Raw genomic sequence first — 16858 nt, forward strand, 5'->3', positions numbered from 1 at the left:
AGCTCTGCTCTAGCCAGTGCTGCATCAAGAAGGCTCATCAAGATGATGGTCAGGACAGGGTTCCAGCAGAGTAGACCAGGCAGACATGGAGCTGGCGGTGGGGGCTGGCGCAGGGCTGGACAGTGTGGGGAGTGTTGCACAGCTGGATGCAGAGCAGCAGCAGCATGGGGCAGTGATGTCCTCCAGCACCACAGGTGTCCTCCCCCCCACACCACCACCCCCACTCCTGGGAGGTGCCAGTTGCATGGGGTGGTGCTCCATCCCCACCCTCCTCCCATCATTCTTGATAAGAAATTCACTAGTGTAAATATATCAATGGTATAACAAAGTAACTTGTAAATCTAGGGAGTCATATTAATGTTTCAGGGTGTCCTTCCTTTTAAGTGACTTCTGCTACTGTTGATTGGATAGATGAGGGTATAACAACTGCTACACAATCACAACTCCAGAGAACAGGAAAAAAAAGTTTACCACCCACATGCATCTAAGAAAGGAAACCAAATTCTTAAGTGCTCCAAAAATGCAAGTAATTTGAACCTAAGCAAAATGTTCACATTGTTCAAAACATATTTTATGGTTCAAAACAAACTGTTCACTTTTGTTTCTGATTTTTTTCTCATTTACTTATGCATCTTGAGCCCCCACTCAAAATATCAAAATCGGGAACAAAGGTTTAGCTTTAATGTCAATTTCAGACAAGATGAAATATATCTAGACATCTTGGGTGCAGACAGAAGTGCAGCTCCCCACTGTAACTGAGAATGCTTTACAGGAAGCATCCCGAGTTAGAACAATCCCTTGGAATAAACAGAAGTTCACTGTTGGTTCCAGGAGGGAAGGAGAATCTAGCTGCTGGCTGTGCCAGGCTCCCCTAGCAATGGCCCCTCCTTTCCCAGCCTGTCCCCATTTCAGAATGGGAGGGGGCAAAGGGAGCTTGTTTTAGGGGTTACCCAGCTGGCTCTGGAAGGTGGGGTGTGTGAAAAGAAGCCCCCCCAACTCAGTTGGGCTCCAATCACTGGTGACATGTAGGGGGTACATGTGCACCCTGTAAGAGCACTGGTGCACCTCCTGAGAGCCAGCGTTCCCCACTTAGGCGATGGGCAGAGGGGGCAGGTGAGAGTGCTGGTGCCCCCCCATGAGGGTGCCAGCCAGGGAGTAGGGGCACCAGGAGGAGTGATCCCTGCAGTCCCCCCATGGCTAATTGCGCTGACTGGGGGAGGGGGGTTCCCCCGCAGCCGGTCACACCAACCCAAAAGCATGTGCCCCCCGGTCACTGACTGCTGGCCAACTCAGGAGGCAGTCACCCATGGCTCCAATACACCCATCCCACCCTCCAGTGGGAGCTGAAAAACCTACAGACCAAACTCCCTTCACTTCCTTTCCTCATTCCCTTCCTGAAAAGAGCTTGAGGCTGAGAGGCAGCACAGATGCAAGCTACAGAAAATGCTACATTTTGAAATGTCTTCATCTGACCCTTCATTCAATGAGAGGTCAGATTTTCACCCAAACAGCCATTTTTTAAGTTGTCTGCAGCCGTGTACTTGTGTTTGGTCATGGCTATAAATTGCTTTCTGTGGTCAGATTCAAAGAAAATTGTCACTTCTGTCAGAGACCCTTCCACACTTGAGTGCCTATCAAAAATGTTCATCTTTTGATTAACTTAAAAGTTAATTCAGACCCATTGTGTCTATTTTGAATGATCATATAATAAAATCTACAAAGATATAACTAATTGTAACTGATTATTACTTAAATCAATATACATTTTTCATTATGAAAACTCACAGTTGTTCATCATGGCTTGGTGCCCCCACCCAGCAGGGTTGGGTACTCCTCCTTGCTGGGAATGGATTTTAACTCAAGACAACAAAATGTCTAAATATCACCTCTCTCTTCCCCTACCCAGCCAAACACACTTAAAAACATTTTGTTTAGGGTTTATATCCATTTGCTGATAATGAAATACATCTCAGTTTCTTCAAACCATATAATATATGAACACTGATCATTTGATATGAAGATTAAAAATGTTATGTAATCATAATATTTCCATGTTCCATGACCATCCAATGATGCATTCATACAATTAGTAAGGTTAAAATCATTTGATAAGAAATAAAATACTTAATGTCAATAGAAAAAAAAAAACAACAAAAACATGTACACACCCTGACTGTTTTACTGTAGTAGAAAAAAAACCCAGCAACTTGTACATAAGAGCCACAAATAGTATTAATTTAATATTATCATCTTACAGTGTTGTTTTTATCAGTAGCTCTACAAATGCTTTACAAAAGAGGTCAACATCAGCAATTTGTGCAAACAATGCATTGTACAAAGGAAAATAGAAAAAGTATGATTTATCCAACCAGTTATGAAAGTGAATTCAGAGTATAGTCACAGAACAAATGGCTGTCTGGATATCAGCAGGGAAGAGGAATTCTGCAGGAAGATTGTAACCATACTTCAGACAAAAGAAGAAAAACAAGTAGTAGTATAAACTCATTGTAGATCTTTTTTCTTTTATCACAAGAAAAAAGGAACAAAAACTTTCCAAGTACAAGAGGAATACAGCATCACTTGACTGGGAAGGAACTAGCTGCTGAGAGCAGCTTTACATTTATATGCAACAGGGTCATTTGAAGGACCAAAAGCTGATATATTTAGACTTTGGTAGCCATCAGTGTCACAAACACTGAAAGTAATAGTTGGTATACTGAAAAGCCCTGGTCTGCATATTGATTTTTTCAAGACTGCACAACAAATGCAGAACGTAGGAATGGCTGTAGCATGACCTGCAGTCAGCTATATGCAATTCTGAGTTCTGCAGTTCTCAGCTGTAGCAGTCTGGCACAGACCAGTAGTGTCAGAACTGCAGCAAGGCCAGGGGCATTTGTACATGACATGGGGGGGGGGGGGAAGCGATGGGGGCAGAGGGCTGGTGCCTCCCTCCATGGCAGCGACAGCCCCGCCCCCCAGGGTGGCACTTGCCTACAGGCACCCAGCTTGGGCAGTCCCAGAGGGCACCGTAGCCAGGGAGGGAAGCACCAGGCCCCTGCACAGCTCAGGCAGACAGGCAGGCTTGGGGGGGGGGGTAAAGTTCGGCTCTTTTTCTCCCCCCCCCCTTTTCTTTCTGTAGAACCTGCCTTCCTGGGCTGCTGCCAGGATGCCTGCATGGGCTGCCTGCACAGCCCCTGAGCCACATGGAGCCCAGCGCTTCCCTCCACGGCTGTAGGGTAGGAAACAAAAAATCCCTCTAGAGACGTTTTACTTTGCAGTGCCCCAAACTCATTTGCTGTGTCCCAAAGTCATTTAAGGTGCATTATGCTGCTGAATGTGCTACAGTGGCTGGAATTAACATGCAATATACCATCAAATATGCAAACAGCAATGCCATTAAAGCAGTGCAAACGGCATTTAACCTGTTTTAAAGTGTCATCTACAAACACCCTTGGTGCCCAAAAGAGCTTGTGGAGGGGGATACCAAACTAACTCACATCTGCCTAAGCACTTGCAAGGAAAGTCCAGTGTAAGCAGACCAGCCACTTCCCTTTATTTTACATGCACTTCTCTGACTGCTATGTACCATTAGGCAAACAAACGACCCTTTGTTCAGAAGAAGCTACTATTAATACTGTTACTGTCCACAGACTCAGGAAAAAAAACACCTGCAACTATCAGACCCATTGGGTCTATTGGCAGCTGGCGGTGCTTATACACGTCAAGGTTTTTTTCCCCTGTTCTTGCACTGCAATGGCATGACTGCACAAGCAGGTTTTCCAGGAGACTAAATAAAATGCTGCTGAGCTAGTTGGTCCATGGAGCCCCACCCCACAAAGGAGTGAAGGACCTCTTTTGCATGATGAGGACTAGAAACAGGATCTCAGCTGCTGCTGCTTACCTAAAGAACATAAGCAGTGGCAGGGTGAGCTGATGTTTGTTGGCAGTGGTACTTTGCAACAAGCAGGCACAACAACAGTATAACCTATTGCCATAAACAAAGAAAGAAACACTTTTGTGTTCTTTTTTGGAAAGATAGAGGAGATAAGGGAAAAGCAGAGTTATGCAGAGAGAACGTAAATTTTTCAAAGCCAGTGCAAGGTACAATAGTGGCAAGTCTATGCTGCTATACTGAAAGAGTGCCAGTTGGCATGCACACACCACCACTGTATGGCAACTACACCACTTTATATTCTGGAAGTAGTACATGTAGAACATCTCGTTATGATGCTATTGGGAGCCATACTGGTAACCGAGCAGTAAAGATGTACTCCCAGTAAACCTGTTTTGTTCCGAGAACTAGAAAGAAAAAAAAAAGTGATATTCCAGAACCAGACTAAGCCTCAAGAAGAACATCCTAATCTCTAGCAGAGAGAGCAGCAGACAGCACAGGCCAGGATGATTCAGCTCTAACAGATGACGGTAACTAGAAATGCTGGGAACAGTAACAAAAAAAAGAAAGCAGCAGCCAGGCCACATCCAAAACTGCCTTCATTAATTTACTGGAACCTGGAATGACTTGCAAAGAACTAGCACTGAAAGAAAAGTCAGTGTGGTCACCACAGAAGAGATGACATGAACTGGAACTTGAGAGTCTGGGGAGCTGAGAATCCAATGATCTATTACAGAGGTTTTCAACCTTTTCTAATAAGTGTACCCCCAGCTGTAGAGCAGGGTGGGGCGGGTAGCACGCAGCCAGACACAGGGGTGGCCTGCAGCTGGACCTGGACACATGTGAGCTTCTCGCTCCCCACTCCACTTCCAGCTGGCCAGGTGGTGCCCCTGCAACTTGCAGAGGGCCACCACTACCCTCACCCTCAGCCCTGCTCCAGGTGGCACAGGGTAATGACATTCTGTCCCCTCCCACCCACGTGTACCTCCTACGCCTTTCCCGTGGGTATGTGTACCTATGGTTGACAAGCTCTGATCTATTAAACAGGAGAGTGATTATTTGGGTAACGTACATATAGCTTACAAAATCCTGTTTGACTGAAAGGACTCCATCTCCACCAGGCTCAATCCCTGGAAGGATCTTGGGGGAAAAAATAAATAAATAAAATCAAAGAAACCATTAATGATAGGCTAACAGAAGGCAACATTCTGAGGGATAGACAACATGGCTTTGTTGCAGGTAGGTCTTGCCTGACCAACCTCATTTCCTTCTATGACCAGGTAACAAAACACCTGGAAAAAGGAGAAAAGACATTGATATCATATATTTGGACTTTAAAAGCCTTTGACCTAGTGTCCCATGATGCCCTCATGGCAAAATTGGGGAACTGCAGCCTCAACAAGTCTACCATCTGATGGCTGGGAAACTGGCTCCAAGATCAGACCCAGAGTGGTGATTGATGGAACCAAATCAACATGGCACATAGTGACCAGTGGTGTCCCCAAGGCTCTGTTCTCAGACCTGTACTCGTTAATGTATTTATAAATGATCTAGACTCTGGTGTCAGAAGCAGACTGGCTAAGTTTGCTGATGAGACCAAACTATGGGGAAGAGAGTCCACACTTGAGGATAGGCAAGGGATCTAGGCCAACCTCGACAGGGTAACAAGGTGGCCAGATGAAAACCTGATATCATTCAACACTGAGAAATGCAAGGTGCTCCTCCTCAGGAGAAAAAAACCCACACCACACTTATAGGCTCAGTAGTACTAAGCTTGCTAGCACCATGACTGAAAGAGACTTGGAGGTCATGACTGACCACAAAATTGTCACTGCCGTGCACTGCAGTAAAGGGTACGAGACCTTTGAAGGCCGTCAGGTGGGTACTTATGACGCTTGGAGTGGAATTAGGCACAGACGCTTATCGGTTGCAAAGCAAGATTATTTACTCACGCCGTTAAGGTGGTGAAAGACGGAGGTCAGAGATATTTGGTTAGTTACAGCTTAAGGTTTGAAGGTCGGTCTGCATGAAAGTCTTTCGTCGGGCAGATAAACGGAGAAAAAAAAAAAAAAATCGGGCCGGTAGGTCAGTGATTTACGTCTTAAGATTGGGTCGAGACGTGAGGGGGGCACTGGCAAGTGATCAAGTTGTCAGTTACTCTGATACGTGTGATCAGAGGTCTCCAAGGTTCGTACGGAGGTCCCCCTTCTTCATGGAAGTGAAGATGGGTTTTATTTGTATATTAGCCAATTGTTTTTCACCACATCAAATTTAATTAGAATCGCCAACTATATAGTGGTCTTCGCTAGGGTGTTATCATAGGAACACTCCCGGACACTCCCCTGTCATTCCGACCACTTACAATGATTTATATAAGGCAAAGAAGGCAAAAGTTTTTATCTCTGTTAGTGAATAAATTTCTTTTTGACATGCGCAGAAAAAAAAAAACTGTTATTTTCATCTTGTTAGTTAACCCTTAGTTACCTTGTATAGACTAAAACTGTTTTGATTAATATATTTCTTGCTTGTGGCACGGGCAGTACTTAATTTGGTTGTGACAAAAATGAACATAAGCCACCAATGCAATACCACAGCCGGCAAAGCAAACAAAACTCTGCCTTGCATCTACCAATGCATCTCAAGCAAGACCCAGGAAGTCATCCTCCCTCTGTACTCAGCCTCGGTGAGGCCACAGCTGAAGTACTGCATCCAATTCTGAGCTCCACAATTCAGAAAGGATGTGGAGAAGCTTGAAAGAGTCTGGAGAGCCATGTGCATGATCAGAGGGCAGGCCTTATAAAGAGAGGATGAGAGCCATGGGACTCTTCAGCTTGAAGAAGCATAGGCTCAGGGTTGACTTGGTGGCAGCCTATAAGTACATAAGGGGTGTACATCAGTATCCGAGGGAATGCCTGTTCAACAGAGCACCCCAAGGGATGACACGTTCCAATGGTCACAAACTCCTGGAAGACCATTTTAGGCTGGAGATAAGGAAATCTTCTTTACTGTCCAAGTCCCCACAGTCTGGAATAGACTCCACTGAGAGGTGGTGCAAGCACCTACTCTGGACACTTTCAAGAAACATTAGGATACCTATCTTTCTGGGATTCTTTGACCATAGTTGACTTCCTGACCCTTGGGCAAGGGGCTGGACCTAATGATCTTGTGAGATACCTTCAAGCCCTAATGTCTATGAAATCTAGGAAATTAGTATATTCTAACTGTAACATACAGCCTGGTGGAGATAGAGTCCCCTCTGTGAAACAGGTTTTTGTAAACTGTACATACGTTACCCAAATAATCACTCTCCTGTTTCATAGACAGGGGTTGTCAACCATGGCAAGCTCACAAAGAGACCCTCATGGACCCAGAGGGACAGTTTTCCAGCTTCTGATTCCTCTATGCAAAAATGAAGTTTATTTCCTACATATGAGGACTTTTTTTACCCTCTTGCATTTTCCCTGAGCCTGAAAGCTTGCAGAAAAAGATATTTTTTTGGCAGTTTCTCAGTTGATCTAATAAAAGGTATCTTGCTGGGATCATTTGATCCCTGCTGACTTCCTGCCCTTTAGGCAGGGGGCTGGACCCGATGATCTTTCAAGGTCCCTTCCAGCTCTAGCATCTATGAAATCTATTAAATCTTTGGGCTGGTGAAAGACAAATACAAAGTAATCATTAAGCAGATTGGCTTTTTCCTGGGTATCAGTCATCAGCTGCCCCACCTGGTTTAGAAGGGGTCCAACGCTGCCCTTGCGTTCACCTCCCTCCCCCCAACTTCCCACTGTCACAACCCAAAGTTGTGATTTGTTGTTTGTGTGTGCTTCGGCAAAGCTAAATTATGTTCCTGCTAAAATTACAGCTTCCTTGCACGATCGAGTTCTCTGCTGCGGGAGAGAACTCCAGTACAATGGGGAATTTCCCGCCAGATTTGCAGCTTCTTTGCATGGTGCATTTCTTTTGCATCTCAGAGATGCACGGTGCAAAGGAGTTCCCGCCATTTGTATTTAGATTCGCGCCACATTATTGGCCAGTTCTGAATGAAGGCATACGTGGCGGCTAGCTATTGGCTTGCTAGCCGTATAAAAGGCTTGGGTAGTTTCCGCCCAAGTCGGAGAGAGAGGAAAACTGGAGAGAGACAAAACTCACCAGGAGGAGGAGACTTCGTGCTGTGTGAAGATCTCCAAGCGATGTGGACCCTTGCGGACCCAACGTGCCTTTCTTAAGCAGGCAACAGAGGTCTAAACAGCCTCTGGCCTCTCCCCGTCGCCGAGCACAATCCTAGACGTATCCCTATCCTATATACCCAATTTTTGAACCCACGGAGTCTTAACAGCTCCGGGGGCCTGGGAACCGAACAAAACCCATGGAGATTCAGCAACTCCGTGAGGAAAGAATTGCCGAACCCGCGGAGCCTAAACAACTCCGGGGCCAAAGAACCAAATTTGTCAGAGTCCTCCAATGAAGATTTAAGTGGAGCTGCACCTGGGAAACTGTCCAGTCTACACCGCGACCATCTTGGGTGTAAGTAAATAATCTTTTCAATCAACCACTATGCCTCCGTAACTAATTCTAGCTCACAGGTACCTTGCCGCCCCGCGGTTTTCTCCGGCCCCGCATGCCTGGGCTGCTGGCCACAGTCCACATGTGCAAAGACGGGCCCGGCTCGCCTCCGGCCCGCACACCCACGTATCTGAAGAAGGACTTATTATTGTCCTTGATTCATGTAGCCAGTTGGAGTGCAGTTACAGCTTTGGCTTTCCTAGTTCGCTCCCTACAGGTGCAGGCTAGCAGCAAATACTCCTCTAGTAGTGCCTTTGGTTGCTGTGCATCATGAGTTTCTTCTGTATTTACCTTTTTCTTCCTTTCCTTTTCTTCTCTAGCCTGTTGCTGAGGAGAAAACATGCAGCCTAGCTACATGAACCCCCCTGTTGTTCTGACCATGTACTCTGCACATGGAAAGCTAGGGCCTTGTATGTGGATAAGATACATAAAATCCTCTGGCTTGATTGGCCAGGGGTGGCAAATATTTCTTAAGGCAAATTGGGAGAGAGAGAGAGAGGCAGGGGGAGGGAGAGAAGTGTGGCATTCCCTGTCTGGACAAGGCTAAGGTGATGTCATGGTAAGGGATACAAGGTGAGCTGGGCTGGTTTGGGGAGGAGGCATAGCTGCTAGGGGCTGCTCAAGAGCAAAGTCTCCTCCACGGAGAAGAAATCTGCAGCTAGATAAAGGGGAAACTGAGGTAGAGTAGAGAGGGAGGGAGAACTGTCCTAGTGTCTGGGAACTCCTCTCTCCTCCTTTTCTTCTCCCTTTTCTGAGGCTTTAAGGGATTAATACTGAGGAAGAGGGTTTTGACTCCTTGGGTTCACTGGCCAGGAATTAGGCCTGGCAGTCTTAGACAGGGTTGAAACCTGGGAGTTTCTAATCTTGCCAACTCTGGGCTGGGGTTCAGGTTTGCAACTTTCTGCTCCCAGTGGAGCTGTGGATCGAAACTGCCTGCAGCCCAGGTCTAGAGAGTAGATCTGGCTTTTCCCCTGTTTCTTTTGATGGTGCTTCGCTCCAGCCAAGCTGTGTGGTTGGGTCAGCTGTAGCTAGTGATCAACCTGGCTCCCTTTGGAGCTTGTTCTGTAGTTTTTGTTTCAGCAGGCTACCTAAACCAGCCCAAAGTTTTTTTGGCGGGGGAGGGGAAGGTGTATGCTGGCTGGAGCTGCAGACCCCACCCCCACACAGCCTCTCCATCAGAGCAAAAATCAGCACTCTATTACTTCTCCAGGAGTGATGAGGGGCCCCTTGCACCACAACCAAACTACTGACCACAAGCAGCTTCCCAATGAATGGTGAACCCCAATTGTAAGGCCACTCCAGTGTGGACCCTGGGACTAACCATTTGGGAAGCCCAAGCCCTAGACTGGGCTGGGCAAAGTCTCTACAAAGAGGTTCAACCTATGAACTATAGCTGTAGAGATAGCATTTATATGGGGTTTAAGGGTTTCTTTGTGGGGGGGGGTTGATAATAAATTTGTGTTCATGGGTTTGTACTGGCTGCGAGAGTGGGGTATTCTACACTGATAAATCCCCAGTCAAATTTCATGTTCCCAGATTTCTGGGTGGGGGCTTGAGCCACTGGTATAATTCAGTGGGTACCCCAAAACGTGAACCTGGCCCTTCTTGCTGCCAAGTGCCCAGCAAAGCAGAATGAACGATAGAAACAATTCTCTCTCCATTATAGAAGGTACCAAGTAAAATCCACTACAGTTAAAGGTTACAGGCTTCTATTACATTAACCTCTATTTTCACATGCTAATGACATTCCAAAACATTTATACTTTGGACTAAGTTTCTCACTCCTCATTTGGCCCCTGATGTAAAATTTTTCATAACAAAATCTAATCATTACAAGGGGCCCTAGTGCAGTGTGGCATAGGGCTCTAGAACTGCCACAGCACCCAGGGAACAATAGCCCCCACTTGCTTTGTGCAAGTCTCTTGCCTAAGCAAAAACAAGGAAATATATGTAGGTTATGTCTCAGGAGAGAACAAGATGACTTGGGAGGATTATAATCCTCCAGGTTACTAGTACCCAACTGAAACCTTGCTGGCTGCATTTTGACTGAAATGCAGAGACACCGTACACAATTTTAAAGTGAACAATCAAAAATGCACAAAACCTGAATACTTATCTTTTAAGAGAAAACAAACATGCTTTAATCATCTTTAAAAAGTTATAGCAAAGGGGGGGGGGGGGAGGTTTGGACTACCTAGAATAACAATGCATCAGTGTTCTAAGCCTCTCTTGTAAACCACCACTGTACAGTTAAAAAAAAAATACAAATAGCCTGCTATACTAATGTGGATCACCATTGTGTATGAGGACTATATAGGGTTGTGTGAGGAGTACTCTGACAAATGTAATGAATAGACCACAGGGACCTCGGGGATTTCTGCTATGTGTGATAATGACAAAGCCAGAATCCATCTCATATGACTTCTTGGAATATAATTTTTTTTCTGGTACACAAAAGCATTTGGATAGAGACAGGTTACCTTATGAAGAAAAAAAAAATGCTTAAAAAAGCTGTTGTTTACCAGGAAAACTATTTGTTTTAGTGGTAGATACTTTTTAATAAGCCACAAGAATGGGAATGAATTCAAATATCCCTTAATACCCACATTAATAAAAAGCTAGTTAGAAAATAGTTGCATTTCTGCTTGCATCCTCAAAAGGACTGAATAATGATATCCACTAAGAAATAGTCTCCTGCTATTGTTGATCACATAAAAAGAAAATACACCAACTTCCTTTTCTTAACCCAGAGGGATTAAGGAATAGACATCTGAAAATGGGTTATGTGCAGTCACTTACACTAGAGGCAGAAAGCACCTGATCTTAAATCTATGCCATAACATGGGCTTGCTGTGTCCAGGGTAGACCAATTTAAATACAGATATTTAACTCTGCAAGTTAAAAGCCTCCATTAAGATGAGCTTTTCTTCTTGTATTTCAGTAATTTTGTAAAGGGTACTCTCTCCTCAGTTAGCCATTGAAATATGAAGATGAACCACTAAATAGAACCTTCAATCTATATTTGGTGCATCTTTATGCATCACATCAGTGTACATTTATTTAAATATAAAGCTTCATATTTTCAGATTCTTAATAGTTAAACATTTTAGAAAGCAGTGACTGATATACTGTTTATGTACTAGATAATAATTTTGCTTGTATGAAGCAGCTGGAATTTAATCCTGGTGGTATCATGGGGCCTCCTGTAGTCAGAGGCCTCATCCTAATGCCTGTGATAATTTTGCCAGATTCCCTTGCACTCGGCAGCACAGCCCTTGAGTCACCCAAAGATTAATCCCTCAATACAGTATGTGGCCTACTGTCACATTTTGATACAGCTTGGCTTCAAAAGTTAGAATCAAATGAATACAGACTAGTTTAAACTTTCTGCCAGCAGCTTCTGGATTCAGCATATTTATTTTGTATTTAAATATTTTAAAATATTACAAATTAAGGCCTTATGTTTTTATTCAATTTCCATTTCATTTTAGCCTGCTTTTAGTAAGAAGTTCCAAATTAAAAAGAAACAAATTAAGAATTCTAATTTAAACCAAAGAATTAATGTTTTATCCTAATCCCCCACCCCTCTTTTTATTTGTATTTTTTAAATCACCCCTGTTTACTTTGCATGGAGACTTTCCAGTGGAGAGAATTTAAGGGGGAAAGTCTGTGGTTTTCAAAAGGTACCACATGGCCCTTTATTCTTTTTACAATAAAGTTAAGTTTTTCTATGATTAAAAAAAACAAACAAAAACACACAACAAACATGCTTTTTTTCCAAGTATTTCAAGAAACAAAGCCAAGTTATAATTAATCTGATTAACATGTCACAACTCACAAGATGAAAATTTTTGGTATGAACTTTGTAAAGCTACTTGAAAAAATGATGTAAACAAAAAGGAAACAAAGGGCAATAGTAGAAAGGGTATGCAGGGCTGAAACAAAAAAAAAGGAAGCAGGAATTTATATATATCTATAGATATATATAGCTACAGGCATGTTATTGCTTTTGAAAAAGTTCCTTTGCTTCTTTTTTTCTTTGGTATCTTTCCTGAATGCCTTCCCAATCAAGGCCGCTCTTTAAGAATTTTCTATTATCTTAAAAAATTCTCTCTCTAGAACAAGTCGTGTGCCATTTTGTTTTTTCTCTGAAAAAAAAAAAAAAAAATCCTTATAGTACTATACTGTAATTCCAGAAATCTCTCTCTTTAGAAGCAGCAGTAATTTGGAAAGCCCTGTCTTGGAGACATGCTTAATACACAAGGTCCCATTATCACGAAAGGTAGAACAGAAGTCATTTGGGTATACGCACACTTCAGGTTATGTCCAGTCTAGTGCTTTCAGATGGACCAGTCTATGGCATCCAGTTGTGGCCAGGTCCAGGAAACTATTTATTTTGTTCATGAAGTAGTCCATGACTCCTTCTATTAGCATAGCTTATAGGCTAGAAGAAAAGTTGAACTTTCACTCCAGTGCCAGAGAACATCACACACACCCAGCCTTGTTCCTCTTCCTTTCCAACAGCTCCTTAGCCCCTTTACCCTCTTGACCATCATCCCCCTTCCTGCCCCACTTTCACAGAGGCCTAAGTCTAACCTCTTCTCAGGGTTCCCATTAGCCAACACTGTATTAAATAGCAGAAGACCATACCTTCCTATCCCTTACTCCTTGCCTGGACTGCTTCCTACCTTCTTTGCTTAGCAGCTCCGTGCTTCCATGTTATTTCTTCAACAGCTTCTCTGAAGCTTCCAACCCCTCCACCTGCTGCCCCCATTCTGCCTGAGCTGCCCTCTTTCCTAGCAGCTGTTCCTAATTGGCTCACTTGGTCACAGCTGGGGAAAATAATTAGGCTGTTTCAGGCTACTGCCATGTGAGATGAATCTACCTCATCATGCTGCCTTCATCTGGCATGATGTAGAACTTGTATAATAAAATCAGACCTATTGTACTGCTTTTACAGAGAAATAAACAGTCTATTTTAATTATATTAAAAAAAAGTAAAACCTGAAGTTAGACTAGATTTTAACATCTGCATGAAATATACATCAAAACAGAGACTGCAGTGGGTTTCAGAACAAAAAGTCTGAGAGGACTGAGACAAATTGTTTTTTAAAACGATTAACTAAAAGTTGGATGAGGAAAGCAGTGCATTTGACAAGACCACTGACAAAAAAAATATCTTGCTAAGTTTTTACCTAATAAGATTATAGAAATCTGCAAAATCCTCTGAGAAAGACTATCTAATAGTGATGCTTTAAAAAAGAAGCAGCATGCAATAACTACTGATCTAGAAAACCCTATTTAGTACTATTGTTGTCAATCTAATGAAATAATGGCAACATTAAAGACATCTCTTACCAAAAGATTTATAACTTTATAATAGTTAATCAAATATATTGGGGATGGTTTTATTTATAAATATCAGTGTTGTTTCAATTTTTCTTTTTTTTTTTTTTTTTTTGCTCCTCAGACGTGCGGTTTGACTGCTCTGAGAAATGGAGACCTCCATTTATCCACGGATCAAAAACATTCATTCCCTATGCCCACTGAAACAGGTACTCAGCTGTGTTCCCAGTTTTCCCTGATATAAACACCTGTCCAGAGAGCACAATTAACTATATACAAGAGTAAGAATTGCAGACTGACGGGTTTCCAAAACCACTAGAACCACTCAGAACAAGTTAGTAACTTTCAGCTAAAGTTTTCTACCAAAGAAGCCAATGAGTGTCAGCTAAATGGTAACCCTATTGTTAATTTTAGGCTACTGACAGAACTCTGATTAAAGCTAGGCAAAATATACACCATTAGCAAAAACACGTTTCCCTGGGGACAAACAGCAGCAGGACAATACCTGTCCCTGGGAAATGCCCATGCATGCACACTCTGACACATAGTGCATTGCCATGAATGGGGTAGGGGACGCTGGGGCCAGCACCTGGGCTGGCCCAGCAGCCTTACCTGCAGTCCTGAGGGCCTCTGGGGGCTGTAGCCATGGCAACCTGGCAGCATGGAGCTTGGCCGGCAGCCCGAGCATGGCTCCAGACAGCCAGCTTCCACTGAAACACACTGCTGCCACATGTGCTACACTGCTTTTAAAGCATAGGTTTTTTTGACACCAGGATTTCCCAGTGTTAAAACCCCCTGCTCACTGAAAGTTAGCATCACGGAGAAGTCTGCAGCACTGCGTACCACACGTCTGCACTTGTCTGGACATGTCTCAAGTGGTTTTGCCATTTAACATTTTCCAGTTTAAAGTTGGATAGCGAAGAAATTTAGTAAAAGTTGCAGATTTGCAAACACTTTTGATGATTTTTTTTCCCCCCCAATATGTTTTCAATCATCATGATATCTATGATGGGCAGCTAGGATCTGGAACCAACTTCCAAGGGAAGTGGTGCTGGCTCCTACCCTGGGGGTCTTTAAGAGGAGGCTTGATAATTACCTAGTTGGGGTCATACGAGCCCAATATTCTTTCCTGCCCAGGGCAGGGGGTTGAACTTGATGATCTACTTAGGTCCCTTCCGACCCTACATCTATATTAAAAGGGACCAAAAGGAAGCACATCTGTATTTTTTCCCACTACAGAATACGTATTGTACTGAATTGAGCATGAGGCCAAACATGAACCGCTTTATTCCACCTCCCACCACTGACTCTCCTCTATATGGCTTTACATTTACTGTACATAGAACTTAACAGATATTACTCAGTTACAAGTTTCAACACTCCTACAAAAGTTGCCACTCATTGGCTTCCTTGGAAGAAAACTGCTGCTGAAAATTACTAACTGGTTCTGAGTGGTTCTAGTGGTTTTGGAAACCAGGTAATCTGCTACTCTTACTCTTGTGTATAGTTAAGTGGTGCTCTCTGGAGAGGTGTTTATATCAAAGAAAATGGAAGGTTACTTGCCCAAGGTCATATACCATAAGTCAACATTAGAAGCAGTTTTCAAACTATCTGGACTCATATGCTTTTGTAAATCCACAAGCCCAGACCACAGCCCTGCATAAAAGGTACAATTGTTTCCCATTCATAAAATAGAGATAATTTGCATCTCACTGCTGTCTCTTCCACAAATTCAGACATACAATATAGGACTGTACAAAGCTTCAGTCACCAATTTGATTTGGAGGAGATTCGCCCCGATTTGGTAGCCGAATCTCCGAATCAAATCAGGAGACCCATTAAAAGGTCTGAATTGAATCTGAAGCCTCTGAATTGATTCAGAAAAGATTCCGAGATTTGGATCGGCCAGGGAGAGGCAGGCACAGCCGGGCAGCTCCAGGTTCTCCCGTGGCTCCTTCAGCTGTGCCTGCCTCTTCCCGGGCAGGGGGAGCCATGGGAGCAGCACCCATGGCTGCCCTGCCCAGCCCTAGCCTCCCAGCACTTAAAAAAAACAGACCAAAAAAAGCCCTGTAATCATCAGCTGCAGCAGCAGGGATCAGAGCCTCTGAGGGCTCATGGCAGAGCCCACCCCATACAGCACAGAGCAGTGGTGGGTAGCAGGGATTGCCTCCCCACCTGGCACCTGAGTGGCAGCTGCCCCATGGCATGGGTACAGCACGGCTTGGCAGGGTGCCACATACTGTCTGGGAGCTGGGGCAGCTCCAGCAGTCACCCGGAGCCTGGCAGCGCTCGGCACTAGAATCACCAAATGGAATCACTGTCCTCCAAATCAGCCGAATCAGCCAAATCTGAATCTGAATTGAATATTTTTGTATTTGCACAGGCCTAATACAGAAGCTCTTTTAGCTTCTTGCAAAGATGGTACTTAGTCCATTAAGTTAAAAAACAATTCCGAAATCAAAGCTGTGCAGAAAGTGGTGGTCTGCTTACAGCATTTGGCCATTATAGCAGTGTTTCCCAGCCTTTTCCAGTCCCAGGCACACTTACATTTATTAAAAAAAATTTGTGGCACACCTGTTAGGGCAGGAGTAGGATCCAGCCCGTGAGGCCATTCTAGCCAGCCCACGGGGCCCCTAAATTTTTTTTGAAAATTAAAATTTATCTGTCCTTGGTTCCTATCAAAAAAAATGACAGGAGCCAGGGGCAATAGGATCCAGGGGAATCCTTGGTGGGTTGGTGCAACAGCAGGACCCACCTGGCCCTGCCCCGCAGCTGGAAGTCCCAGCAGGGGCTTCTGGCCTGCGACCACGTGGCTGTCTTGGCGCGGGAAGCTCAGGTAAGTGGGGGAGGGAGGGCAGGGAAGGAGCTGGTGCAGAATGTGGGGAAGAGCGGCCCCTCCCCCATGCTCCCTGCTACAGCTGCTCACAGCCCATACTGTCCTGAGCAGGCACAGGCAGACCCACACAGGCTATGAATGGCTGCAGCGCAGGGCGCTGGCCATGGAGTGGGTGAGAGGCTGCTTTTCCCCAACACTCCGCACCAGCTTGCCACCACCACCTC

The 16858-nt window shown here is 44.3% G+C and overlaps 1 long non-coding RNA gene across 2 annotated transcripts; it reads right to left on the bottom strand.

Moving 5' to 3' along the window:
* Positions 1-11875: 11875 nt before the first annotated feature.
* Positions 11876-13206, bottom strand: LOC132244561 (uncharacterized). Of its 2 annotated transcripts, none has more exons than XR_009456134.1 (3): positions 13141-13206; positions 12765-12896; positions 11876-12600 (listed from the first exon to the last, which is right to left on the bottom strand). It is a non-coding gene; the product is annotated as an uncharacterized LOC132244561 (long non-coding RNA). The 2 variants fall into 2 exon arrangements; XR_009456133.1 differs by having other exon boundaries at positions 13103-13206.
* Between the last annotated feature and the right edge of the window lie 3652 nt (positions 13207-16858).

This window comes from Alligator mississippiensis, chromosome 12, assembly GCF_030867095.1.
Source record: "Alligator mississippiensis isolate rAllMis1 chromosome 12, rAllMis1, whole genome shotgun sequence".
In the NCBI taxonomy this organism is placed as follows: Eukaryota; Metazoa; Chordata; order Crocodylia; family Alligatoridae; genus Alligator; species Alligator mississippiensis.